Source organism: Canis lupus, chromosome X (assembly GCF_048164855.1).
Source record: "Canis lupus baileyi chromosome X, mCanLup2.hap1, whole genome shotgun sequence".
Taxonomy (NCBI): Eukaryota; Metazoa; Chordata; class Mammalia; order Carnivora; family Canidae; genus Canis; species Canis lupus.
The window spans coordinates 40,839,908-40,867,266 of NC_132876.1; the positions used below are offsets into that span (position 1 = coordinate 40,839,908).

Here is a 27,359-nt window from a genome sequence, read left to right on the forward strand (position 1 = left end):
TAATGGTACTGCACACTTAGCAGACCATGACATAGTGTAAACATAACTTTTATATGTATGGGGAAACCAACAAATTCATTTAACTCACTTTATGGTGATATTTGCCTCACTGCAGTGGTCTGGAATGAAACCCACGGTACCTCTGAGGTATCCCTGTATACTGCTGGTAGGGATGTAAAATGGCACCACAGTGTGACAAAATAGTCTGGCCGTTCCTCAAAAGGCTATACATAATTGTCATATGACCCAGCAATTCCTTTCCTATGTATATGTCCAAGAGAAACATTCCCATAAAAACTTATACATGAATGTTCACAGCAGCCTTATTTATAACAGCCAGAAGGTAGAACTAACTCACTCATCAGTGAGTGAATGGATAAACAAAATATGGTATATCCTCTCAATGGAATATTACTGAACCATTAAAAGGAGTGAAGTAGGGGCTTCTGTGTGGTTCCATCAGTGAAGCATCTGCCCTCAGCTCAGGTCATGATCCTGGGGTCCTGGGATTGAGCCGTATGTCATGCTCCCTGCTCAGTGGGGAGCCTGCTTCTCCCTCTCCCTCTGCCTGCTGCTCCCCCTGCTTGTGCTCTTTCTCTCAAAGAAATAAAATGTCATAGATATAGATAGATAGATAGATAGATAGATAGATAGATAGATACATACATACATACATACATAGATACATAGATAGGGTGAAGTACTGATCCAGGCAACAACAGCGATGAACCTTAAACATATACTAAGTGAAAGAAACCAGTCCATGAAGGACCATACATTATCTGACTCCACCACTTGGAAATGTCCAGAACAGGCAAATTCTATAGAATGTCCTCTATAGAGCAGGGAGGTGGGGAAGAAAAGATAAGGGTGAGATGGCTAAATGATATGGAACTTCTTTTTCAGGTGATGCAAATGTTCGAAATTGTAGTGACAGCCATACATACCTGTGAATACACTAAAGACCACAGACTGAACACTTTAAATGGGTGAATGGTACAGTAAGAGAATTCTATCTCAATAAACTATTAAAAAAATTTTTTGGATGGCTCCTTAATACTTGTTTAACAAAGTCCAAACTACTTAATTTGGCTTCCAAGTCTCCTCCCCCACCATCATCATATGACAACCCCCCCCCCCCCACACACACACACACACTTCTTCACATGTCTTTCTATGGAAGCAAAATGAATTATTTGCCATTAGCCATATACCCCACCATTCAGTTTCCCATCTGCCTTCCCTCTTGCACTTCCCTTTCCCCTGTAACTCTGTCCTCACAATCTATTTTCCCATGTTTATTTCCTGTGTCTTTCATAAAACCCAGTTCAACTGCTCCCTCCTATGCAAATCTTTCCCCATTCTTCAACCTGCATATAGTAGGCTGACAAAAAAAATGATTTCCTGAAAGAATGAAGTTCAGTAGTCCTCCCACAGGAGGAAGGACTACCATGTCTAAACTGCAAGCAGTGATGCAGGACTCTCCAAAGGCTGAAGATACTGCCAGAGGATAATCCCATCAAAGCCACAACTGCACTTCTCTCTTCCTTTCAGAGTTGCAGTTTACTGCTTCAGCCCCCTTACTAAGTCCCTGAGAAAGTTCCAAACTGCTACTCTCCACCTTTCCCAAAAACCCTGCCCTTGATGAAAAAAGCACTGACATTATGCTAGGGCTGCCGAGTACAGTTGTGTAGGTTGTGCACTGCACAACCCTAGTGGCGCCATTCAATTATAGTCTATGTGAATGGCACCCTCTCCTAGGGTTGTGTAGTGCAAAGCCATTCGTGGCAGCCCTGCTTAGAAACATCAGTAGGTGGGTCCCCAGATGTCTCAGTCAGTTGAGCCTCTGCCTTTGGCTCAGGTCATGATCCCAGGGTCCTGGGATCGAGCCCCATGTTGGGATCCAGAAGCCTACTTCTCCCTCTCCCTCTGTTTTTCCCCTGCTTGTGCTCTCTTGCTCACTCTCTCCTTTCCTCTCTCAAATCAATAAAATCTTAAAAAAGAGGAAAGCCAAAAAGAATACTCAATGAGAGAATCACTGATAACTATACTGCTATTGAGAAGTGAATATTTTCCAATTCTTATCAAGAAGAATAAAAAACACAGAAAAAGAACATTGTCATAGCAGGCACACAGTATTTGCATGGAGTTAGAAAACAGAAACATCCAGGAGAAAAATTGTCATTAATATTTTCCCAGCTGTGGAGAAAAAGAGGATACATGTTTTGATCAATACAGTGGCGTGATGTACCTACATTGTCTCTATTGAAACCCTTCAACCCCTGTTAGGTTCTGATTTTAGGTACCTAAAACAAGTCCCTGGTTAACATCACTTCGGGAACCTAGCTATCAAGAATGATATGACTGATAGACTCGAGCGTCATGTCTCTACGTAGGTCCCTTCCCCATCATCAATCCATTCTTCCACCTTGTCATTTATCGTGAAGTCTTGTGAAGTCTTCTGTAAGGTTGCAGAGTATGAAGCCAGCCTCCCTGAATGTGCTGCTAAAAATCAGGCACTGAACACACAAATCAAGTTGCAGACTCTGGACTCACATCAACTCCACTGAGGCACAGATACCCTCTAAAGCTCAGCCAGAGCAGCCAGCCAGCGAGCCCCACCCCCTGCCCCCAGGCAAACTGCAAGTAGTGATGCAGGATGCCCCAAAAGGGGAATCATAAAAGGCTAGAAATATTAGCTGTAAAGACTGGTGAGCTGCTGGTCGAGACTATATATGCCCGGCCCTGACTTGGTTTCTCTTTCTCTTGGGCCCTCACTCCAGCAAAGTTCAGCCTCCTACGGCCACATTTCATTCCACATCTCCTCCTGCCTCCAGAGACTTCCTGGATCACCAACCAAAACTTATCTTTCCTTTTCTGAACTGCATTTGTGCTTACTGTAAGGAATACTTACAGTGCTATACATTCATCACTACAGTGGTCTCCCACTATGGTTAATAATAATAATAGAAGCAGCAGTAATAAGAGTAATGGAAGTACCTGTGCCTGGCCCTATGTTCAGCACCTTCTGTGTATTGTTTCATGTATTCCTTCCTCACAGCCATCCTAGGAGATGAGGGCTATTTCCCACCCCGCCCCTGTTTACATAGGCAGAAACTGAGCTAATAAGGAAAGTAACTTGCCTAAGTGCACACAACTACTAAGTACATGTAAGAGTCAGGTTTTGAACCTGGGACTGTCCGATTCCAAAGATCATGTTCATAGCCAATGCTGCATCCTGTCTCCCCTATATGATACTTTGCCTTTTAAAGAGGTGACTCTGCATCCGCTCCTCAAAGTGTGTAACACAATGTCAGATACATAAAAGTTTCCCAGGAAACATGTGCGAATGTGACTCTGCTCCCTGGTCAGACCCCAGCTGAGGACACCAGCTGGAAGAGAATGGAAGAGGGGTAGTGTGGACAGAGAGGTTCAACCTTTCAAGGAGCCACGGGGAGTCCGCCGCCTCTGACCCATTTAAGAGAGGATCATGCTGCTGACTTGACCTCAATCCTAGAAAAATATTTAGAATAGAATGACCTGGTTGTCTTAAAACATTTCCAGACAACTCTGAGGGAACAGAGCCTAAGCCAACCCCATGGGAGGGATGGAGGGTATCCAGTTCCCCGCAGGAAGGAGACCAACTATGTCAGGGTCACAACCACATGGGCCAACAAACATTTGCAGAGCTCAGCAACCGAGAAGCTACCTGACCGTGGTCAAGAATCTTGGAGGGTGGGAGGCGAAATAGGAGCATTTTTAAAGGAGGAAAGTTTTTCCAATTTTCTTGAGCCCCAGTTTTTGTCAACTTTAAAAATAGGAGTGAAGATACCTACCACTTACAGGGTTGCTAAGGTATAAAATAAGAACGTAAAACAAGTATCGAGGGCCTGCTGCCTGTGTCTGTTTGTCCTTGCCAGGGTTCTGGGCTCACAAAGATATGTGGTACATAGTTCCTGGCTACAAGAAGTTCACAGTCCATCTGCAAACATCTTCTGATCTATAATACTGCTAGCACTCGGGCAACCAGTGAGAAAGCTGGCCGGTGGATGACCCTAACTTCTGGCAAGGCCATTTTGTCATGTGAAAATTCTGGTGGGAAAGAAGAAACTCGCCAGCAAGGATCAAGGCTGGGGAGTCATGGCTTTGCTTCCAATCTCCTGTCCACACCTCTGTATTAGAAGACTGGGGAAGGGAACTCTCACTCACTATTTGGAAAGCAATGCATGTAAACCCTGTTCTTTTCCTTCATCACATTACCATTTCTTACTTTATAGCAGCTGTGTTTTATTTTTTTCTTCAAATGTCCATCTTCCCTGCTAGGCTGTCAGCTCTTGGAGGGTGGTGGCTGTGTGCTGGTCCTTATTAAATACCCAGAAGCTAACACAGTACCTGGAACATAGGAGATGCTAAACAAATACTTGTTGGATGAATCAATGAAATGGCCACATAGATGTCCCTTGGTATATGGGCTACACTTGGTCACTCTAAAATACCCAAGCCTTGTTTATGCATAGAGTGCCTCTCAAGATTTCTCAGCAACTGGTAATGGTGGTTTGTTTCCAGAAAGAAGAAATAGTGGGGAAGGTGGAGGTTGGAAGGAATCCTACATCCTATTCAGTTCCTTTCAAATTGTTTTGAGTCTTTAAATAACAACTAATTGAACATAAAACCTGCAGGGAACACATGCTGATAATGGTTAATCTCTGGGAGATAGACTTCTCAGGGGCTTTTTATTTGTCATGTGTCCTATTCTTATAATGTGGCAGGCTTGGATCGGGAACATGCATTGCTTTCATGATAAAATCGCACGATAAAAAGGCAATTTTGCAAAGAACAGAGATATGGTGCCTAGCTCTGCTAACCACTTGGGGTATGAAAAGGGAGGCAGCTAGAAGTTGGGGTGGGTTCAAAAACCCAAAAAGCTTTGTCCCAACTGTACTGGGGGAGTGAAACTGCTGTTCCTCCCCATAGATAAGCTCCTTCTTCAAGCAACTGGAAAGATTTATTTTAATCCCTGAGATGGCCTCAAGCCACTGTTTAACAGCCTAGACACCAAGCCAGCTAGATAATTGGATTTTTTTTTTAAGGGAAGGTGTCGCTCTTTTGTCTGTGGTGGTAATGACAGGGCACTCACAGTGGGCTTCTAACTCCTTAAGCCTTCCTGATCCCATCTTCTAAGCAGGAAAAACTAAATTATAGAAAAGTTGATCCTACTTCAACAGCCCAGAACCCAGGTATTCATTGGGCTTTACTGTGAAAATTCAATGGTTCTAAATGCTGAGTGTGGATTAGATTCGTCTAGGCAGTTCCTTGAAAATTAAATACCAATGCTTGGGGCCCATTCCTCAAGACCCCACTCACCTAGTTGGGCAGGGGGCCGAGCAGAGTCATTGTAGAGCATCCTAGGGGATTTTCATTGTACAGCCACATTTGCCAACCACAGTTCTCCCCACTGCTGACACAAGCAGCCCAGTAGCCTTGAAGAGACAGTCCTTACTCAGTATTTCTAAAACTCTCCTTCCTTTGAGCAGGATATTCCTCCTCAAAAAAAAAAAAAAGGCAGGCCGAAAAAGTGTAACCAAGACAATAGGCTGGGAGCACAAAGAGATAGGTCTTCTGTGATTTGAAACCAAAGGAAGCAGAAGAAGACGAGCAGAGCAGGCTGAACACAGATGCTGAGTAATGGACAGAAAGGTAAAGTTTAAGAAAACATGGTGTGTGAGCCAGCGCCCAGATGGTGGCACCTCAAACTCCTGTTTCATCATCCAAACTGGGTGCCTTGACAGAGGCTCTTGAGATAGAAAACAATGGAGGCACTCGGGTGGCTCAGTGGGTTAGGCCTGCCTTCAATTCAGGTCATGATCCCAGGGTTCTGGGATTGAGTCCTGCACCAGGCTCCCTGCTCCGCGGGGAGTCTGCTTCTCCCTCTCCCTCTGCTCCTCCCCCCTACTCATGCTCTCTCTCAAATAAATAAATAAAATCCTAAAAAAAAGGGGGGGTGTAGAAAGCAACCCTAAATTAGCAAACTATATCCTTAAAGAACATACTTTCTCCAGAATCCCACTTGGGGTGAGGGAAGGCAGGATTGGGAACCTCTGCTTTGGTGTAGGTTACAAACTAATTTTTGTCCTCCAATCCCTCTCTCCCTTCACTACCTGCCCTGACCCTCTAGCAAAGCAGGGAGGACAATGAAACGTGAAATCCACATGTGCTTGGTTTTGTAAGAGAATGCTCTAACTCCATCTGTGCTCTGACCATGGAGCTCAGGTTTTGTTCCCAAGAAGCAGGGAAGCACGGAGATGGATAAAAGGGTTGGGGCCGCTGCAAATTCAAAGGCACAGAGTTGGCCTTTTGTTCTCCTTTTCAGGCAGGGTCTATTCTGGAAAGCAGACATCAAAAGGAAAATTCAGCCAGCAATGAGCTGAAATTGAACAAAATGTGATGAGGCCTAAGGGGAAGGAGGAGAAAGAAAGAAGAGAGAAGAAGGAAAAAAGGGCTTTTCTTTGCCAGAAGGGGCTCTTTTCTGAAAACTGCCTCGAATTACAGTGCTTTCCACATTTGGTTCACTCCAGGAAGCTTTGCATTGTACCTAGAACCAAAATGCTTTTTGCCACGTTATAAGGAAGAACTGAGGCAGATGCAAATGGCCCAGAATTTAGGGGCTTGGTAGACACAAGGGAGAAGGAAATGCAGGACTCTGGGAGGAACCCTTCTAAGCACATTCTGTTTCTCTTGGTCCAGACAGATGAGAGTTTAATTCAGAGTGATGTGGAAGCAGGGCCCTCCCACCAGCACCCCCAACAAGCAAAACTGCCCTGAGCAAACTGTTAGTGGCTGGAGGAAATACAAAACCATACGGTGACCTTTTCTTAAAGGGACTCTGGGAATGGTGCCTTCCTTTATTATTTATTAGGATAAGGATCCACTGGTCTCTGGAGGATTTGGAGTGGTCCGATGGCAGGACGCTTGGCTCTGACAAGCCTTTGAGCTTTTTGGCTTCTGGCTTTATGATTTTTTTTTAATTAGCCATGTGCCAGCGGTTTCCTTCGCCACAGGGAGAAATAACTAGCCTGATGGGGTCTCCCGAAGCATGGCCTCCTGGAAAGCACACATAAGTCATTCAGACACTTATTTCTGCAAGAATCACACATAAGTCATTCAGACACTTATTTCTGCAAGAATCCAACTCTGAGTCACACACCTAAACCTGGAAAAGCACTCCTTTCCCTTCCTCTCCAGAGGCCAACAGATGGGCCTTTCTCCTAAATGCTTTTGAACTTCACTTCTGTGACCCATTAGGCCATGTCCTTTCATTAAGTCCTTCGGTAGCTTCTATTCTGAGCAGAAGAAACCCACAGGAGTCCTAACAAGAAGTGCAAATAACATTTAGCAACAGGTATTTAAGGCACTATATAATTTTTAATAGCCAAAGCAGGGCCCCAAACCAAATGGCCTGCAGGCTCCTCCTGGCTTTGCCAAACTTCATAAAACTAACAACAGAAGCAACATTTTAGCAAATCTTGTGCTTACCAATTAAATGCTCAGTGGTATAAAAAAAAAATCTAAGTGGTTATTATCATTGCACCAGCAGAGCGATTTCGGCCAGTCGCATAATCAAGAAATACCCACTGAGCATTCAGTCGTGTTCTACACTTACTACAGATGTGGGATTCTAGAAAAATGAAAAGCCATCTGTTATGTCTGAACTCCACAAGAAATGCCTTGGGTAAGCTGTACTCCCTGAGTTCCCCTCCAGGCACAGCAATAATGAGCCAAACCTAGAGTACAGAATGTACTTGCTGTATTACCTCATTTTCCTCTTTCCCCCAAGCCAGGCCCCAGCAATGACCCTGGTCAAGTGACTGGAGACGGCCTCCAACATCCATAGACAGACAAGTTGTTGCAGGGCAGGCAGACTTTATATTCAGAGAATATCTACTTCTTTTTTTTTTTTAATTTTTTTTTTAATTTTTATTTATTTATGATAGCCACAGAGAGAGAGAGAGAGGCAGAGACACAGGCAGAGGGAGAAGCAGGCTCCATGCACCAGGAGCCTGATGTGGGACTTGATCCCGGGTCTCCAGGATCGCGCCCCGGGCCAAAGGCAGGCGCCAAACCGCTGCGCCACCCAGGGATCCCGAGAATATCTACTTCTTGAAGAAAATGCAATGGCCTGAGAAGGAGAAGCCCAAGTGGTAATCCCAAAGCAGATACTAGCTAGTGGGCCAAAGACCTGCCCTCTCCAAATCTCTGAGCCCATGTCTGTAAGAGGCTAGGACTAGACTGGTGCTTTTCTCGGCAAATTTTAGCAGCCATGGTAGATGTCCTCAGGTGAGAGAGGTGGGGCAAAGTGATTTATTATTTATTATGAATAGTGGTTAAAACACTGAAGTTTGCAAATGATTCACATATGCATTCCTCTGCCTGTTCTCCCCCTGATGGGTTTGCTTCCTGGCTCTCATTCCTTTAACACTCTATTCAGTTGGAGAACAAAGGTAAGTTAGAGACAGCATTGAGAATTCTGCATAGCCTATTACCTTCTTATTGATGTGGCCCTTAGCTGAGTCTGTTGAACCTGCGAAGATCATCCATTTGTGGCTCAGCAGCCACAAAAGGGTTGAGAACCCCTAGACTAAATGATTCATTCACTTGCCACACAGTTATTAAGAACCTGCCAGATACAAGGCTAAGTGGTGGGGATAATGCAGCAATTAATAGACATGGTTGTTGCTTTTGTGGAGTTTTCAGTCTGGCAGGAGAGAAGAGAAATGACATGAAACACACAAATCATCCTATAAAATAAATGATCAGAGTGATCATTGTGATCAGAGTTCTGAGAGCCTGTAACAGAGCCATCAACTGAGTAGCAGGCAAGGGGGTAAGGGGGTTTTCAGGCAATGGGAACAGCATGGGTAAAAGTTTCCATGGCCCAAATGTGACACAGACAAGTCTAAGGGACTCAAAGTAGCTCCTTTGCCCTGGATCATAGAGAATGCCAGGGGAAACATGGTGCCTGGCTGGCTCAGTTGGTGGAACATGCAACTCTTGATGTTAGAGTCATGAGTTCAAGTCCCACACTGCGCACAGAGCTTATATAAAAAAGAGGAAGGGGGGGAAGGAAGGGAAGGGAAGAGAAGGGAAAGGAGGAAGGAAGGAAGGAAGGAAGGAAGGAAGGAAGGAAGGAAGGAAGGAAGGAAGGAAGGAAGGAAGGAGAGGGAAAGAGGGGAAAGGAAGGAAGGAAGGGAGGACAGAATGGGGGGGAGGGAGGGAGGGAGAGAAGGAGGAATACTGAAGAAAGAGAGAGGTGGGGCGGGGGGTGGGGGAGGGAGATGCTGCAGAGATGAACAGAAACTAGATCATGGAAGGCCTAGGAAGCCAGGTAGAGGATTTTGAACTGTATCCTCTCACCATAAGACCCTAGGATTCTGCTCATAGACTGAAGCTAGGATGTGTGTTTAGCACCACAGGCCTGAAACCCTGGTGCTTTTTCCCATTAAAAAAAAAAAAACACTGTCAGGAACCGTCATTAGGGGCTGGGGACTGTACTTCCATTCTACTCCATATTAAATAGACTTTTGCCAGCTCGTCTGGGAACCTGACCCCCAAGTATGCTGTGTCCATGGGAAAATGCTATCTGAATTCTAAACAGACTTCCAAAGAAACTTTTGGAACAAAACCCATTCAACAGTTGTTTGGGAATGCCTGGAAAGCAATGAAATACAGGACCTTGCTTTACTCCACAGAGCCAGTATTTGGGGAGGTGGGGGGAAACTGAACACTCTAACCACAGTCTTAAAATAAACACAATATCCTCATTTTGATTAGGAGGGTTATATTTAGGTACAATCACTGAATGGCATCATGCAGTTCCTATTTATATATTTAAATTACCACAAAACCTCAAATATGTTGGCGATGACTAGCTATCTTTACTCTAAATAGACAATGCAGAAACAGAGAAGAGGGGGGTCTCTTTAGAAGGAAACATGAAAACAAAGCCTATAGCTTACACACAAATCATCCTACATCTCTGCTTAACCAACTCTCAGTCCTCAAGACAGTAATTCAACAAGTGTTTGAGGGTTGAGTACCATCAAATTTTGCACAGTTGTGGCACTTCCATCCTTCTTCATGGTCCTTTCAATGGAGAATCCCTATCTATACTCAAAAAAAAAACACCCCATGGCACCTGCCATGCCCCACTTCCCCCACCCCCTCCCAGGTCTACTAACAGTGAGGGAAAACAGAAGTGTTGGCAATTTCCCAGAACTACCCACCAAATCCCTGCGGGTCATTTTATAGATTGGCCATTCTCAAAGTTGGGTGTGCATAAATATTACCTGGACAGGGGTACATTACAATTCAAAGTCCCAAGCCAATTCCCTACCCCATACCTGGATTCAATAGGTCTGATGTGAGGCCCAGGAATCAGCATTTTTAATAAGCACCGCTACCCCATGCCACACACACACACACACACACACACACACACACACCTGGATGTAAGTGGCTCAAGGACCAAACTTCAAGAAACTCCATTGGAGATATCTTAACTAGCTGAGTCCCAAATCCTGAACTGAGAATAATGGTTGCCAGTCAGGAAACTGGCTGGCTCTGACACCAAACACCAGTGGAGGGTAAAATAAATGGGAGAGGAAAAACCAGCATCCCAGTCAACTTGCCCCCAACTACATTTAAGTCTTTAAGAAAATCCCTTATTTTTACTTCAATCAAGCAGATGGCATCACCCTTCCGCTAATGTCCTACAGGCACCAGAAAAGGAACTTAAGAGGGACCTTTTAGAAGGAAGGTATAAAAAGTGGGAGAAGAAACAATGTTAATTTGCTTGGCCCTGCCCCAGCTTTTTTGAGCCTCCTTACCTCTTCTGCTAGTTGGTTTCCATTTCTGAAACTCAGCACTGCTGTGGCAGGGAAGAGAGGCCAAGATGGGGCAGTCTTCTATTATTCACATTAATGCTTTCCTCTATTACATGAATAATCAAGAGTTGACTGGAAAGAGTAATAAATCAAAGGCAAATATTCCACTGAGAGGTTACATAGGATAAAGAAGGCCCCCTGTTGGTTGAGAGCTGTGAGGTGATAAATGAACAGTCAGGATCCCTGCCTCTTTCCATTCTCACCATTTGCCAGGAACACAGATTTAAAGCTCGTATGTCAGCACCGAGCTTGAGAGAAATAATGAGGTATCTGTGTTTTTCCACTGCTCCCCATAATACCTAGAATAGACTTTGGAACAGCAAAAAAAAAAAAAAAAAGAATAGACTTTGGCACTTAATGTTAACACTGAATTTTAACCGACTGTTGTCGACTTGCCCACAAAGTCTACAGCCGAAAGGGTCAAGGCCTAGATCTGAAGTGATGATTTATTTTATTTTTTTGCAGTAAGAACATTTAATGTACGATCTACACTCTTAAAGTACACAATACAGTATTGTTAACTATAGGCACTATGTTGTATGGCAGATCTCTAAAACTTGTTCATCTTGTACAATTGAAACTTTATGCCCATTGATTCGCAATTTCCCAGCCCTCCATAATGCCTAGTAGCCACCATTCTACTTTTTGATTCAAGGAGTTTGAGTCTTCAGATGCTTCCTATAAGTGGAATCATCTAGTATTTATCCTTCTGTGACTGGCTTTATTCAGTTAGCATATTATACCCAAGGTTCATCCGTGTCCTAGGATATGACAAGATTTCCTCCTTTTGGAAGGCTGAATAATATTCCTTTGTACATACATATTCTTTATCCATTTATTCACCAATGGACATTTAGATCATTTCCTACATCTTGTCTATCGTGAACAGTGCTGCAGTGAACACTGGCAGGCTAGTATCTGAGATCACGATTTCAATTCTTTTAGATAAATGCTGAGATTGCCAGGTCATACGACAGGTCTTTTTTTTAATTTCTGGAGATACCTCCATACTGTTTTTCCATTGCAGCTGCACCATTTTGCATTCCCACCAACAGTGTATGAGGATTCCAGTTTCTCTACAACCTCACAAAACCTTAAATCTTTTTTTCTCCACTATTATCAAACCACGAAAGACAAGAAGGGTTGGTCTGGCCATTTTTATTGTTAAGAAAAGAATCTTATTCCAGTTGGCTCAAGAAAAGGGAGGTTTATGATGAGAAACAGAAACAGGTATCCCATGAGAATCCTAGTGCAGGAGAAAGCTTGGCCTCAGGAGAACTGAAAGGTGGTTCTGGGTTCAATGGGGAACAGTTCCTCTGTCTCTTGGGGCACCTCTATTCCTCTTGGTAGCTTATTCATGTTACTCATGGGTTCTGTCTCCTAACTCCAGCATGGACATGGCCTACATAATGATCCCCTCCCTATTATCTTTTGGCTCTTGTCCCTGTTGTGAACCGCCTTACTTAGTCTCTCAACTTCATGATTCTAACTTCCAAGGAGAGGAGTATGTTGGCCCAGCTCATCTTGTCAAACCTATGTTGCTTGCCAGGTGACAGACAGGCTGTTTTAGGGACAGGTGGCCAACTCTTAGTCCAATCAACCCAAGCCAGGGGTGGGCAGGTTCTCTGGAACATATGGCTGCTGCCTCCCAGCACAGCTGGCACAGAACAGTTTGCCTTTGGAGGGGATTATGGGCCAGAAGGCACAGTAAAACATAGATGGTACAAGCCTGATGCTTAGCATGTAATTTGAAAGATAATGGCATGTCCATTCATGAACTTCAAACACCCATATTCTTACCTTTTTGGTTAGGAAGAATGATAGCCTCTAACCCCATCCCAAACCTCTTCGCCCTCTGCCCCTACTAAACCAACTTCTCCAAGCTGGTAGAAGAAGGCGCATATGTTATATTTCAGGAGGAAACACAATGCTGTCAACAATCTGAACAAGGGGTAGTGGAAGGGGAGGTGGGGGGGATAGGGTGACTGGGTGATGGGCACTGAGGTGGGCACTTGACGGGATGAGCACTGGGTGTTATACTATATGTTGGCAAATCGAACTCCAATAAAAAATATACCAAAAAGACCCAATCTGAGGTAAGGAAGAAAGGGGAAGAGAGCATGAGATAAACGAGTGCTTATCAACTGCTGCCACTGGCCTTTGGCCCATCTCTGGGCAGGCTTCTGGTCAGTTCACTTTACACCCTATGATCATCTTATCCTTCCTCTAAGTTTCTCCCAGTGCCATGTGAAATCAGCGTTCAATGTTAACTAGAACAAGGCAGGCAGGCAGCATCACAAACTGACAGATGGCAATTGGGAGCTTATCATTCTTGGATTATTTCATTCCCTGGAATGGGTACTTGCCGGAGAATAAAGCATGTTATTTTGACAGCCACCTAATAATGGCTGTCAGACACTTCTACTACTTCTACCCTTCCCCTAGATAACCTTCCTATCAATCCTCAGTTGCAACAATGATAAATGCCTCGCCGGATAAAGTCAATTGGAGTTTTGCTAGTGACAAGTGCCTGGACAGAAGAGAAAACAAACACAACCATTGAGAATACTCAGAAACCAACAAGTCTGAACAGTTAAGAAAACCTGGTGGTGGCCATCGTGCAAAGCCAGTAACAGATTTAGAGGAATTCAAAGGCTGTGCTGCCATGAAGACAATGTTTCTCCAAATCAGACTAGAGCCTACTGGAGTTGGAGAGATTTTTTTTTAAGATTTTATTTATTGAGAGAGAGACAGCAGGAGTCGGGGGAAAGGAGGAGGGAAGAGGAGAGGGAGCAGCAGACTCCCCTGCTAAGCAGGGAGCCCGATGTGGGGCTCAATCCCAGGACCCTGAGATCATGACCTGAACCAAAGGCAGACACCCAACTGACTGAGCCACACAGGCACCCCTGGAGAAAAAAAAAAGTAAAAAGACTAGAGCTCCAAAGCCATGAAGACATGTGAAAGGATTTAATGTGTACTCTTATCTCACCACTATCCTTAAAGGGCTGAAGAGATTTCCTGTAAATCTTAACATTGATTATCATCTTATCATTCCAGGTAAGTTCTGGTAGCTCTGGAGCAGCGAGCAGACAGAATGATGTGGTTTTAGGTACCCAACAGTGGTTACCAACTTTTTTGTGCCATGTGCTACCTATCATCCCTTCTTCAAAATAGTCCTTTACCATCCCTTACACTTCTGTCACATGAGGGATACTAGATAGCCGAGATAAGGAATGAGATAGGTCTCTATGCACTGGTGTCCATCTATGTTGTCAAGTGAAAAAAGCTTCCAATTGTAAAGCATCATCCCATTTTTGTAAAACAATAAAGGTGTCAGGAAAAGACATAATAAATGCTAGCTGTTAATGATCATTTCTGGTGGGTGGGATTATGAAGGATTTTCACTTTCTCTTTTTGGCCATTTCTGATTTGCTTAAGTTTTCCTTATAAAACATATGTGAGGTTTTTTTTTGGTGGGGGGGATTGTGTGTTTTTTGCAATCCAGCAAAGGATATTTTGAACTCCCACAGTTCATCAATACATGGTACAACCATGGCTTTAGCTTTCACTTCAAGTTTGAATAGATTTTAGGAAAGATGGAGGGTACAAAGTAACAAGTGTCTCTGGGGTTACAAGAAAGTCATTCACTCTGTTTATGGTAGTCGGCACTTAGTAAGTAAGTAAATCCCCTGAATAGGACAGAAGGCAGTGACACATGTATTAAATACTTGGAACATGTCTAGCATGTGACATGCTCAACAAATGGTAGCTTTTCTTCCTTCCAATGAGAGAGCTTAAGTATTGTAATTGAAAATTATATTCATTTACTTTTAGTTGTAACGTCTACAAATTCATTTTAAATACTTTCAACATAGACACTGTGACACGTCCGTGTTTGTGTGTGTGTGTATGTGTGTGTGTGTGTGTGTTAGTTTCACTCTACACTGTAGGGTGTGTGGTTAACATTCAGTGGTGTGCTGGAAGCCCAATAGCACTTGCTAGCAAGACTTGATTGTGCACATTCTCTTCCCACTCCTTTATTACTTTAATAACAACAGATTGGTAACTTGAAATGGACCATGGAAATTGGCAAACACTCTAAATCAGTGCTTTAAAACATTTACCAGAACACTGCAGTTAACATCTGAAAAACCCTACTTGAGAATACACACTCCAGGGGTGATTAGTTAGCAACTAAAATCTCTAATCAAAGCCCACAATTGTAAACTCCACAGTAAAACAACAAACCATTCAGTTTTTAAAAAATGGGCAAAGGATGTCAACAGACATGTCTCCAAAGAAGATATGCAAATGGCAGAAACACAGAAAAAGGTGCTCAACATCATTAGTCACTGGCAAAATACAAAACAGCACCCACAATGAGATACCACTTCACACCTACTAGGATGGTGAGAATTTGAAAAATGGAAAATAAATGCTGGATCGGATGTGAAGAACTTAGAATCCTTGTACATTACTGGTGGGAGTAACAAATGGCTCAGGTGTTTGTGAAACTATTGTGCAGCTCTCAACAAGTTAAACACGGGATTGCCATATGACCCAACAATTCCACTCCTACGTATACAACCCCCAAAATTGAAAACAGGGCGTCAGACAGACACTTGTAAGCCAGTGTTCATTGCAGCAGTATTCACAATAGCCAAAGAAAAACAAGCCAAGTGTCCATGGGCAGATGAGTGGATAAACCAAATGTGGTATATTCACAAAGTATCATTTAGCCTTAAAAAGGAACAAAATACTAATATATGCCACATGCATAAGCCTTGAAAACGTTATGTGAAGTGAAATAAACCAGACACAGAAGAACAGATGTTGTATAGCTCTACTTCTTTGAGGTACTCAGTTAAGTACAGTCTTAGAGACAAAAGGTGGAACAGTGTTTACCAGGTGCTGTGGAAGGAAGCAATGGGAAGTTATTGGGTACAGAGTTTCTGTTTGGGGTGATGAAAAAGCTTTGGAAACAGTGTTGATGGTTCCAGAACACTGTGAAGCCACCGAATGGTGCACTTATACAAATGATTAAAATGGCCCATTTTATGTCATATATACATTTCACCCCCATTTTTAAAAATGAATAATACTCCAAAAACTCTGAATTGTGTACTTTAAATGAGTGACTTATATGATATGTGAATTATATCTCAATAAAGCTATTTATTTTGAAAAGCCCACAAACAGGTAATGGAGAATCTGAGGGGACAGGGGGCGATGGAAACAATTCTTGATCTTGATCATGGTGTATGCCTTTGCCAAAACTCACAGAACTGTAGCCTAAAAAGAAAGCAAAATATACCTTAATTGTTTTTAATGGAAAAAAAGCCACACTCAAATGCTTCAGCTCTAAAACCCTTCAGATGGCTTGTTAATTACAACAATGGATATTAGAAATCCTACTTCATTGAGGAATGTCTTGGTGTTTGAGATAGGTAAATCAGTTAGAAATATCATTCAGGTACTCCCACCCTTGCATGAATTGGATAGAAGACTCTAGTGGGCCCAAGGTCCTTCACCCCTTTGGAATGACACCTTAGGCTCAGGAGATGCAACAAATCTCATGCTCTGACACTTAATTTGAATGTGCCCTTTAATGAGAAGGTAAGCTGAATCCTACCACTAGAATATTGCCACATCTACCTCCAGGGAACCTTTCACCCAAGAGTGGTTGGAAATAAGAAGAGAGGGAATGTCTTCTGGGCATAGAGATCAGGTTAAACGACTGTTTTCTGCCTGTTAAATAATGTTTCTGTGGCAAAATTAGATCTGAATTGCTTTCACTATAATATATTGGTTGTGGGGAAGAAACCTACCTCTTAACCACCAGAGATATCAATGATACCAACCAAAATAGAATCTCAAAACTGTGGACAGCCAAACTGGATTAGGTCAATTTGCAACAAAAACTTTTGAGACTTCTATACAAACAGGGGTGTGTCTGATCTGAGAATTCACTTCAAGCAAAATCCAACCAAAGGGATTTTTTTTTCCAAAGGGATTTTCTTAAAAAAGTCTACCTTCCCATTCTGGCTGTATGGCTAGCAGGGATGAGGGAATGTGCATTGTTTATGTTTGATACTCATTTACAAGGTCATACTATTAAATGGATTTGTTTCATGGAAAGATTTCCTATTTGATCTGTTGTTTGCAGAGGTGTTTTCCTAAGAGTCAGAGCCAAAATTCACAATATGGATCCACCAGGGCAGGGGAGTGGGGGGAGGGGAGGATATCTAGCAGTGGCAACTCCCTCATTCCAGCTTAAAGTCAGGACCCATATGTCAGTTTTCATGTATGTCCTCTAGCCTCAGAAGCAACGGGGTCTTAGCACCTCAACCCAAGCAGCTGGTAGCCTCTGATGGTGGGTGACCACAGCAGGAAGGAAATTCAACTAAACAAGAGAATGTGAGGACCAGTAGAAGGAAGTAAGGAAAGAGACCACTCAGTTCTTTTTTTTCTTAAGTCACATCACTCTGTATTCTGTCATAATAAGAAGTGACTATATACAACTCCTTACAATCAAGACAGGGAGAAGCTGCTGGGCACCCTCTTTCTAAGTGAAAATGACACTGGTTCCATTTCCCTGAGTATTTTATAAAAGGAATATACCCACTCGTTCCACTAAAAGGAAGCTGTAGCCTAAAAATTAGGCAGACTTGCTTTAAGCAAACATGCTACATTAAAATCAAGATTAACCACCGTTCCAAAGGCCATAATTCACATTACCAAAGGATTTTCTTTTTCCCCCAAGAGGCTCTCTACGGAATTCCTTACGTTTGCAAGCTGCCCCCTCTGCACTTAAAGTAGGATTTTAACATACAGATTTGTACCACAAGCAATCTTTCAAGAGTGTTTTTCTTCTTGCTCTTACAAAAGAATCTCTGGCACTAGTAGTACAGAAAATCGAAACCTAGGCCCACAGAATCCCAAGAACATGACTCTGCTAAGTGAAGGCTAGTCAGTGTTGTAAGGAAGGTGCTAGCTGATTTCCAGTGTTATAGCTGAAGATTAAGAGGTCAATTGGAAAGCTTTCCTTAAAGCCAGGCCAACAGAGCATCCCAAGATGGGGTGACCAGGACTCCCAAGTATGTAATACAAGGTCCTCTTGACTCAAAAACAATATCCCCACCCACCTACCCGCCCCATCAACTGCAGATGGCAGAGACCATTTTCCCAGGATCTGACTCTTGGAAAGGCCAGGAGGAGGCACTGACGTCAACCACACCCTATCTAGGCCCTCAGACAGGGTGGAAAACTCTCAAACAGGTGGCAATTACCTTAGGTTTCCTTAGCAAAGGCATCTCTAGAGTCTTCCTCAGTCATCTAGTACCTAGGAACTCTCTTTCTGTTAAGAAAATCTTTCTTATTAAAACCATCACACCCAATGCTTCCCACTCTGAGGACATGTAGCTTCAGGAAGGCAAAAGCAAGCATCCTGAGGAATGAAGAGAAAGGACATTGGGTCAATGGGCTTAACTTTGACGTCATTACCAACCTAAACGGATAACCTTTCTAATAACCACCTCTTACTGAGTTCTTACAAGGTCCCAGGAACTAGACTCTACAGACCTTCTCTAGTTCCTAGAACAACCATGCAAGGGAAGCATTCTTACTACCATTTTACTGGCAGATAAACTGAAGTTCAAAGAAACTCACGCAAGCTCCAACAGATTACACGCTCAGTTAAGTACATGCTGCAAGAATTTATGCACTTTACCAGTAAACTCTATGCCACCTCCATGATCGCAAAAGAAACCCAAAGAGACCGTGTATTTTTTGGACAGCACTTAAGTGTGCAGCTTAAGGTAGCTTTTTCCTTTAAAATCTCCCCCTGTCCCCCCCAATGACAACTCACACTGGGGAGTCTTCTCTCTCCTCGCATTAGGAAACCTGGAGGTGAGGAAGCTGTCAAGAGAGAGAAGTGCTACTCACTCACTCTAGCTGGGTCTTAAGATGGGGAGGTGGGAGGCGGCCCACACAGGGCCACTGGTTCTCTCTCAGCAATTGGCCTGTCAATTTGAGGGAAGTGGAGGCAGCACTCTGTTCTTGAGTGCAAGGGCCGCTGGCACACAGAGATGTGACAGTCAAGTCCTTGCCCCAGCCAGTGGTGGCTGAAGACATCTTTCTAGGCCAGACTTTCCACAGAACATGTTTTCCCAGAAAGGAGGCTGCTTCTGAGCTAGGTTGTCTCCCTGAGCCAAGCTGGACCCCGGGGGATGGGCATCCCAGTCAGGCAGAAGGTGGGAGCTGCCACATTTGCTGGGGTACATTGGAGAGTGTGTGTGTGGGGGGGACTCCCTTCAGTAATGTTTTTCTTTCTCTTAAAAGTGAGCCTGGAGGCAGATCCGTAGAACAATGACAGCGAATTATTAAGCCCACATCCTAAAAAGTCAGGACAGGGTTATGGATATAAGCAATGTAACAAGTAGGAAACAACAGATAGAACACAGAAATGTAACTGTTGTACACAAGTGAAAGTTGGGGGGCGGAAGGTGAGAGTTGAACAACGAGATTAAAAATCTTCTAAGAGGGCAGGCTGGTGGCTCAGAGGTTTAGCTCTGCCTTCAGCCCAGGGTGTGACCTGGAGTTCAGGGATGGAGTCCCATGTCAGGCTCCCTGCATGGAGCCTGCTTCTCCCTCTGCCTATGTCTCTGCCTCTCTCTCTGTGTGTGTCTCTCATGAATAGATAAAATCTATTTAAAAAAATCTTCTGGGATCCCTGGGTGGTGCAGCGGTTTAGCGCCTGCCTTTGGCCCAGGGCGCGATCCTGGAGACCCGGGATCGACTCCCACGTCGGGCTCCCGGTGCATGGAGCCTGCTTCTCCCTCTGCCTATGTCTCTGCCTCTCTCTCTCTCTCTGTGACTATCATAAATAAATAAAAATTAAAAAAATAAAAATAAAAATAAAAAAATCTTCTAAGAAAAAAAGAACAATTAGAAATTTACCACTGGAAAAAAAAATTTAAAAAAATTAAAAAAAAAAAGAAATTTACCACTGGCCCTACAAGGAAGCAGACAAGTGAGGACAGAATTGCTGGGCTCCCAGATTGTTTCTGAAAGATCAGGGAGCCTCCCAAGGCACACCAGAGCCACAGAGGATTTGTGCCCATGGTGGAGCAGTGGTGACTGGCCTGCCTCCCCTCAGACAGACAGCCATTCTCTCCCAGCTCCCAATGACAAGCCCGCAGCACTCAATGCTGGTGTGTATCTGAGCCACAGGAAGGCACACAATAACTGGAAACTAATGTGAAAATAAATCACTTGTGTTTTCTGTTGTGGGCTGGGTTTTGATGGAGTTGGTGAATCACTACTGCCCAGCTCTACCCAGTAAAGGAGGGGCCGATAACTCACATCCTCTCCCAGCAGCTTGCACGCTCCTGGCAGAGGTGACCTTGCAACACCACCCTCATCTGTCACTCCACTGCTCATGAACTTTTAATGGTTCCCTATTACCGACCATATCAAGTCCAAATGTCTGCTCTTCATATTCCAGCTTGTCTCGTTCTGCCTCCAACCTACTAACCTGACACCATCTCCATCCCACTGGACGCAGTTGCCACTGCAAATCAAACTCAGAGCATCCTCTCTCTCTAATGTTCTGCCAGGATCTGGGATGCGTCTTCAACCTTTCAGGTAGCCACAAAGTCAATGCTACTACAGATTACTATAAATACCAAGCTCTTAGCCCTAAAAGAGACTATACTTTTAAATATTCGATATGATCCTCCCCTGTCTGACATGGTAGCCACTACGGTGTGTGGGTGTGTGGCTGTTTCAATTTAAAGTATTTAAAATTAAATAAAGTGAAAAAATCCGTCCTTTGGTTACAGTAACCACATATCAAGTGCACAGTAACTACACGTGGCTGGTGGCTACTGTATCAGAAAATGCAGACATAAAAGATTTCCATTATTGCAGACACTTCTATTGCATGATATGGTACTATACTATATATGCAAGAGAGAAGTAGACTAACACATGCAAAAACTGTTGTATATCATCACTTGGAAAACTTGAAGACCCACATTTCACAAAAAGGAGCGCACGGGACTTAGGGATACAGCCCATTTGTGATAACCAGAAAAGTATTTTTTTAAGATTGTATTTATTGATTTGACAGAGAGAATGAGAGCACAAGCAGGGGGAACAGAAGCAGGCTCCCCACTGAGCAGGGAATCAATGCAGGGCTCAATCCCAGGACCACAGCATCATGACCTGAACGGAAGGCAGATGCTTAACTCACTGAGCCACCTGAGCACCCCCAAAAAAGTATTCTTCAGTGATCCCAAACAGTTCTATAAACATTACAGGTGATTGCAACATTCCTCTTTAAATTTTTACCAAAAAGTCACCTGCAGCAGACCTCAGGAACCTGGCAACAAAGTACTAGCAAATTAGTTGGGCCTCTGTGTATACTAAGCTCTCTGCTAGGTTCTGGGAACCAAATAACATGGCCCAGTCCCTGCTCTGGGGAAAAAGCCCATACACAGAAAACTGCAGGAGGCAGGAAAGATAAAGGTCCTAAGAGGTGCTATGTATGGGGAGCAAAGAGATCAAATGAGTAAGAAGAATGAGGGAGGGCTACATGCACAGGGAGATGAATTCAGATCTGGACTGGGCCCTAAAGGATGAATACAATTTTGACACAGGAGCTCAGGGGATGAAAGAGGAAAACTGCATTAGCCAAGGTGTGGGGAGTGAGGGGGGAGGGGAGCAAGTTAGGGCCCAAGGTGCCTTTACCGACAAGCGAGCCAAAGAAGAAATATGGCAGCTTAGCAACAATCACTTGGAATTTTTTCCAACCACTGTAATAATCAAGGAATTACATATTAACTTAGATGCCATTTTGAGAAAGATTCTGCTTTAGTGAGAGTATTTGTTGGCAAAGAGGAGGTGGAACAGACTGCCTTCTGCACTGCTGGTGGGAATATAAATGGGCACTACCTTTTTGAACAGCCAATATTAAGCTCCTGAAAAACATTCATACCTCTGACCTGATTATTCCACTTCAAGAAAAATGGTATACAAAATAATTTGAAATCCAAAGATGTATGCACAAAGCAGTTTTTTGCAATGTCATTTATAACAGAAAATACTAGGAAATGATTAGGTAAATTATGATCTAGTTATAGGATGGAGTATTACATAGTCACGAAGAATTATGCTTCTGACAAGCTTGGGGCACTTGGGTGGTTCAGTTGGTTGGGCATCTGCCTTGGGCTCAGGTCATGAACTCAGGTATCGGTCATCCAGCCTCGCATTGGGCTCCTCACTCAGCAGGGAGTCTGCTTATCCCTCTGCCCCTCTCCCTGCTCATGCTCGCGCTCTCTCTCTCTCAAATAAATAAATAAAATCTTTTAAAAAAATAATTAAGCTTCTGACACCTTTTAAATGACATGGAAAATGTTACAGGAATGTTAAGTGAAAAAACTCTGAGTACAAAATTGGTAGTATAGAATACAGTCACAACCATGTAAAATAACATGAATAAAAGGAAAAAAATAAGTAAAAATGTTAACATTTTGGTAGCAAGATGATGGGTGATTTTTATTCCCCATACCAGGGTTCAGCAAACTATGCCCCACAAACCAAATCTGATTGATCTGTCTATAAAGTTTTATTGAACACAAATACATTCATCTCCGTATTATCACTGCCATGGCTGATTTTGTGCTACAAAGGCTGACTTGAGTAGTTGTGGCAGACACAGAAATATTCACTATCTGGCCCTTTACAGAAAAAAAGTTGCCAACTCTTCTACTCTCCAAATTTTCCATGAGTACGTGTCCCTTTGGCTATCTTTTCTCTAGAAGGCCTATTTCCACACCACAAAGGGCCACACAGAGCAGGCAAGCAACTTCCCATTTGACCTTGTAAGTAACTGGGAGCACTAGAAGTTTCTGAGGAGGGTAGAACATGATCTGACATGATATCCACTAGTAGAACACAGAACCTCAAATCTTTTAAGTGGATGGAATTTAAACAGCATGCCAGGAAAAGTCTGTGATTCATGAACAGCTGTAACTCTGGGCCACTCCTCATTTAAAGGGGAAGGTTATGGGATGTCTGGGTGGCTCAGTGGTTGAGCATCTGCCTTTGGCTCAGGTCGTGATCCGAGGGTCCTGAGATCAAGTCCTGAATTGGGCTCCCCAATGGGACCCTGCTTCTCCCTCTGCCTATGTCTCTGACTCTCTTTATGTCTCTCATGAATAAATAAATAAAATCTTAAAAAACAATAAAGGGGAAGGTTAACTGAAGATTGTGTTTGTTATTGTTTTCAAACTTCCTCCTCTGAGTAAGCCCTATGACATGGCCTCCTCCCTGTCATAATGACCAAATTTTTCCCTCCAAAGAAAGGGGGAGGCCATGTGCCAATGTGTGACTTTCACCTGGAGAGACCATTTGAAAGTTCTGGGTGGTAGTCCTGCTTTCTGGAAGTCAGTTCTCCATTTCCAAACTCTTTCCCTTCTCCTACTTTCCTTTCCTGTTCTAGAAGGACACGGGAAGGTGATGTGACATTGGGTAAATGGAGAAAGGCACTAAAAGGAAAGAATAGGAAGTATCTGAAGCTTCCATCTCAAGAGCCCTCAAGGAGCCCCTAGGATTTACCCCCTCCCCCCTAGAACCTAGTCAAGACCCTAAAATCTGCCTCAAGGAATAGGACCTAAGAGGAAGTCTCTACATTCACAGGCTCCCTGCAGGGTCTCTATGCCTTGACCACCCACCCCGTCCCCCTTCCCCCTGGATGCACCACAAATAATATTTCATAAAAACTATTGTTTACTCATTCTCTCAGGCATGAACACCGTGAAAGCATGGAAATGGTCTTAAGTGTAGTTTCCTTCCAAATAAACATACTCTCAATCACCAAGATGATTAATCATCTACAGAATGAAAAACCCCAAACTACTGTCATCTCAGGTCTGGATGGAATAAAACCAGAGGAAATAGGTCCCTGGACATGGCGTTTGTTGTGTTTTGCTGTGTTGTATTTTGCTCTTAATTGTACATACATGACATCGTGAGGATTGCAGCAAATTAAAGCTGTGAATCTCATTTGCAGCTCCTTAGAAAACAGAACATTTCCCATGTAAATCCACAAGCTTTTTTTAAATCTACTTATATTGTATGTTATTGGTTTAGGAGAGAGGAGATATGAAATGAACCAAGGTGCTCAATTATTTAACGGATCATACTTAACATTTTATATTTGAACATATACACGCTGCCAACAATTGTTCTAACAAGCTTTGTGAAACACGAAGCTGCACTGCTCTCCTTCTTCTAAATCAAATATAAGTAATTTGTTGTCATAGCAATGCTTCTTCCTACACTCCAAAGTAGTTCAATACAGGCTTTGTTTCAGCATGCAACTATCTATCTACCAAAAATTGGTCATTATCTTCTCTCTTCTTGACAAATGTCTTATTCAATTTAGCTGCCTAGTTTCAGTTATCAGGAGACTGCATTTCTGTGGCATTTTCTCGCACCTGGACGGGAAAGGAGCTCACAGAACCCCTCTGGAACTGCCTGGAAGCATCATTACATTTAAGTTACTGGGTGACAGCCCATCTCACTAGTCATGATGACAATGATCCTTTGCATTATTACCCAGCTTTACAGTTTAGAGAGTGTTGTCACCAGCTTTATTGTGTTTGAGGCAGTACTAGGAGATGCTTACATGTTTCTTCAATTCCCGACATCAGGTGGGTGATTTCACCGTGCTCATCAGCAGCAAGCTACCCTTGTTCTTGCTCTTTTTGAAGGTTGAGTTCTTCTCTACCCCCATTGATGTGGTACACGTTAAGATAATGAGGACAATTAAAGAAGCTTTTGGAATTGCCACTGGATACATGGCAATTAAGGATCATTTTGTCAGTTCCTGTGGAAAGGCCCACTGAGAGATATTTATTAGCTGTTTAGACAAACACCCATGACCACACCCCAGAGCCAGTATCAATATGAATGCTAATCTTCTATTTGTAGAGCATGTTAGAATTTACAAAGCAATGTCATAAAAGTGATCTAATTTGGACTGTCCACTTATCTACCCATCCCCGAAACACAGATAAACACAGCTGGATCTCATTCCATGCCTTACAGCTTATCCATTTTTTTAAAGATTTTATTTATTAATGAGAGACACAGAGAGAGAGCGGCAGAGACACAGACAGAGGGAGAAGCAGTCCCCTGACGTGGGACTCAATCCCGGGTCTCCAGGATCAGGCCCTGGACTGAAGGCGGTGCTAAACTGCTGAGCCACCCGGGCTGACCCTCCATTTTTAAATAAAGGTGAATCACTGGTGTTCTCAAATCCAGTTCCTTACAGCCTTGACCTTTATTTCATGCAGCCATATTCTGTGGAGTCTAGAGCTCGGCCCTTCCTGCCCCTTCCTCACCCAACCACCATTTCCTACCACCATTAGATTGAAATTTCTTTTGTACTATGCTTTTGTGAGAAATGCAAATGTGAAGAATCAGAAGGCAGAAAGGAGATTCTTTGACAGCACCCCAAGTCTTTAAAAAGAAAGAGAACAAAGGTGGGAAGAGGATTCCCAGAAACTTTCACTTTTTAAAATATATTCCTATATATTTTTTAAAGTTTTTACATTTATGATACTGTGTTCCTTCTATATTTTAAAACAATTTAAAAACTGAAGAAGGGAAAAGAGGAATACAGTTGCATTTAAATGAAAGGACAGGCAGAAACAGGTGGTCCTAACTGGCTCACCTGCTCCCCCTTCTTTGAAATTCTCTGGGAGGGAAGGAGGTCCAGGCAAGGCAAAGAGGACCAGCTCAGAGCACTCAGTTAGGAAATAGAATCAGGGGTTGCCCTAATAGAGCCTGAAAATGAGATTTCACAGAACCATGGAGGCTCCAGAGCTAGAGCTGAAAAGTTCCATTACCATGCAAATATGACCAAATGTAATTTGTCTCTCTGTATGACTTCTAGCTTCATGTAGTCTGATTCTCTTCAAAAATCTAATAAAAGGTGTAGTCATTGCCATCACTCCTGTTGCTTGGTCCCTGTAAGCACTTGTCTCCCACAGACTTTTTTTTCTTCAGAATGAGCAGAGGAGCTGATGAATTATTTAGAACCCCTATGCAACTATTATTTCAATTTCTGCATACCTCACCTCTGTCAGGTGGAAGGGGATTGAAGACTACCCACATAATTACAGGCGTTCAGCTCAAAAAAGGGAGAGAGAGAATGGAATTTGGGCCAGGTCCCATAGAAAAGGCTAGGCAGTATAGGAAGAAAAATGCCTATGGGTCTGAAACCTGTCTGACCAGCCAATGGTAATGTCTATAAGGCCTAAGGGAAATAAAGCTCTCCTTCCCAACCTCTGGCCCAACTCAGAAGGAATGAGGCTTTCAAAACTGTTTTAATGATGACAAAATCCTCTGGCACTGGAGGATATGAGAGTGTTAATTTTGTTTGGCAAAGTCAAATTGCTTTAAGAACTTAATTCTATAACCAAGAAGGTACAATTCTGATTTTAAATGTGTTTCTTCCCTGTAGCTCAAAATCCAATTTACCAGCCCACCTAGAGGGATGCTTTTGCTTTCACCAAGTCATCCTTATTAATTTATCTACAGGCTAAGTTGCAATAGGAACCCCTATATTGAACAATTGATCAATGGATGTAACAAAGAAATGTAAAAAGTAACCCACTACACCTAATAACCTAGCTTCAAAAAATACAAAGTAACATTGATAATACTAAAGGAAGAAATAGATAAATCCACCTTTGCAGTGGTAAATTTTAACAACTCTCCCAGCCACTGACAGGAAGCAGACAAAAAATGGGTAAGGCTGTCTAATAGCAGTAAAATGAACAAGGTTGATCTAGTGGACATTGGCCTCATGCCAAGGCACAAAGCAAGTCTCAACAAATTTCAAAGAAACGGACCACTCAGACTGCATTCTCTGATCACAATATTATTGAGTTAGGAATCAACAAATCAAACATTTCTAAACAAATGCTTAGAAAAAAATTGTTTTAATCCTTCTGAACACCCATGGATTAAGAAATCTCATTAAAAATCACGAAATACTTCAAAACCGATCAATGTAACAGAATACTACATATTGAAATTTGTGGGATCCAGCTGAAGCAGTAGGTAGCATAAAATTATTAGCCTATCATACTTACAATCAAAGAAGACAGTCTGAAAAATAAATGAGCTAAGCATCCAACTTAAGTTAGAAAAAAGGACAGGAGATAAAACTGAAAGACAATATAAAGGATAAAACAATTTTTAAAATGAACAGAAATGAACAAAATAGAAGACTAACATACTATAGAGAGGCTTAACAAAGCCCAAATGGCTTCCTATAAAAGATAAATAAAACTTACAAGCTTCTGGTGAGATTGATTTTTTTGAAAAATAAGAAGTCAGAGA

General features: G+C 42.9%; 1 protein-coding gene across 18 annotated transcripts in view; it reads right to left on the bottom strand.

Annotated features, from left to right (window-relative positions):
* The window catches only part of TMEM164 (transmembrane protein 164), a 199,714-nt gene that overhangs the window by 110,717 nt on the left and 61,638 nt on the right, over positions 1–27,359 (bottom strand). The window contains exon 1 of one of the 18 annotated variants that reach the window (XM_072817266.1): positions 10,884–10,907. The exons of the other annotated variants lie outside the window; for them this stretch is intronic. The gene's annotated coding sequence lies outside the window, so the exon portion shown is untranslated. Of the gene's footprint in view, positions 1–10,883; positions 10,908–27,359 lie in introns of those variants that run through there. 18 annotated transcript variants of the gene reach the window in all.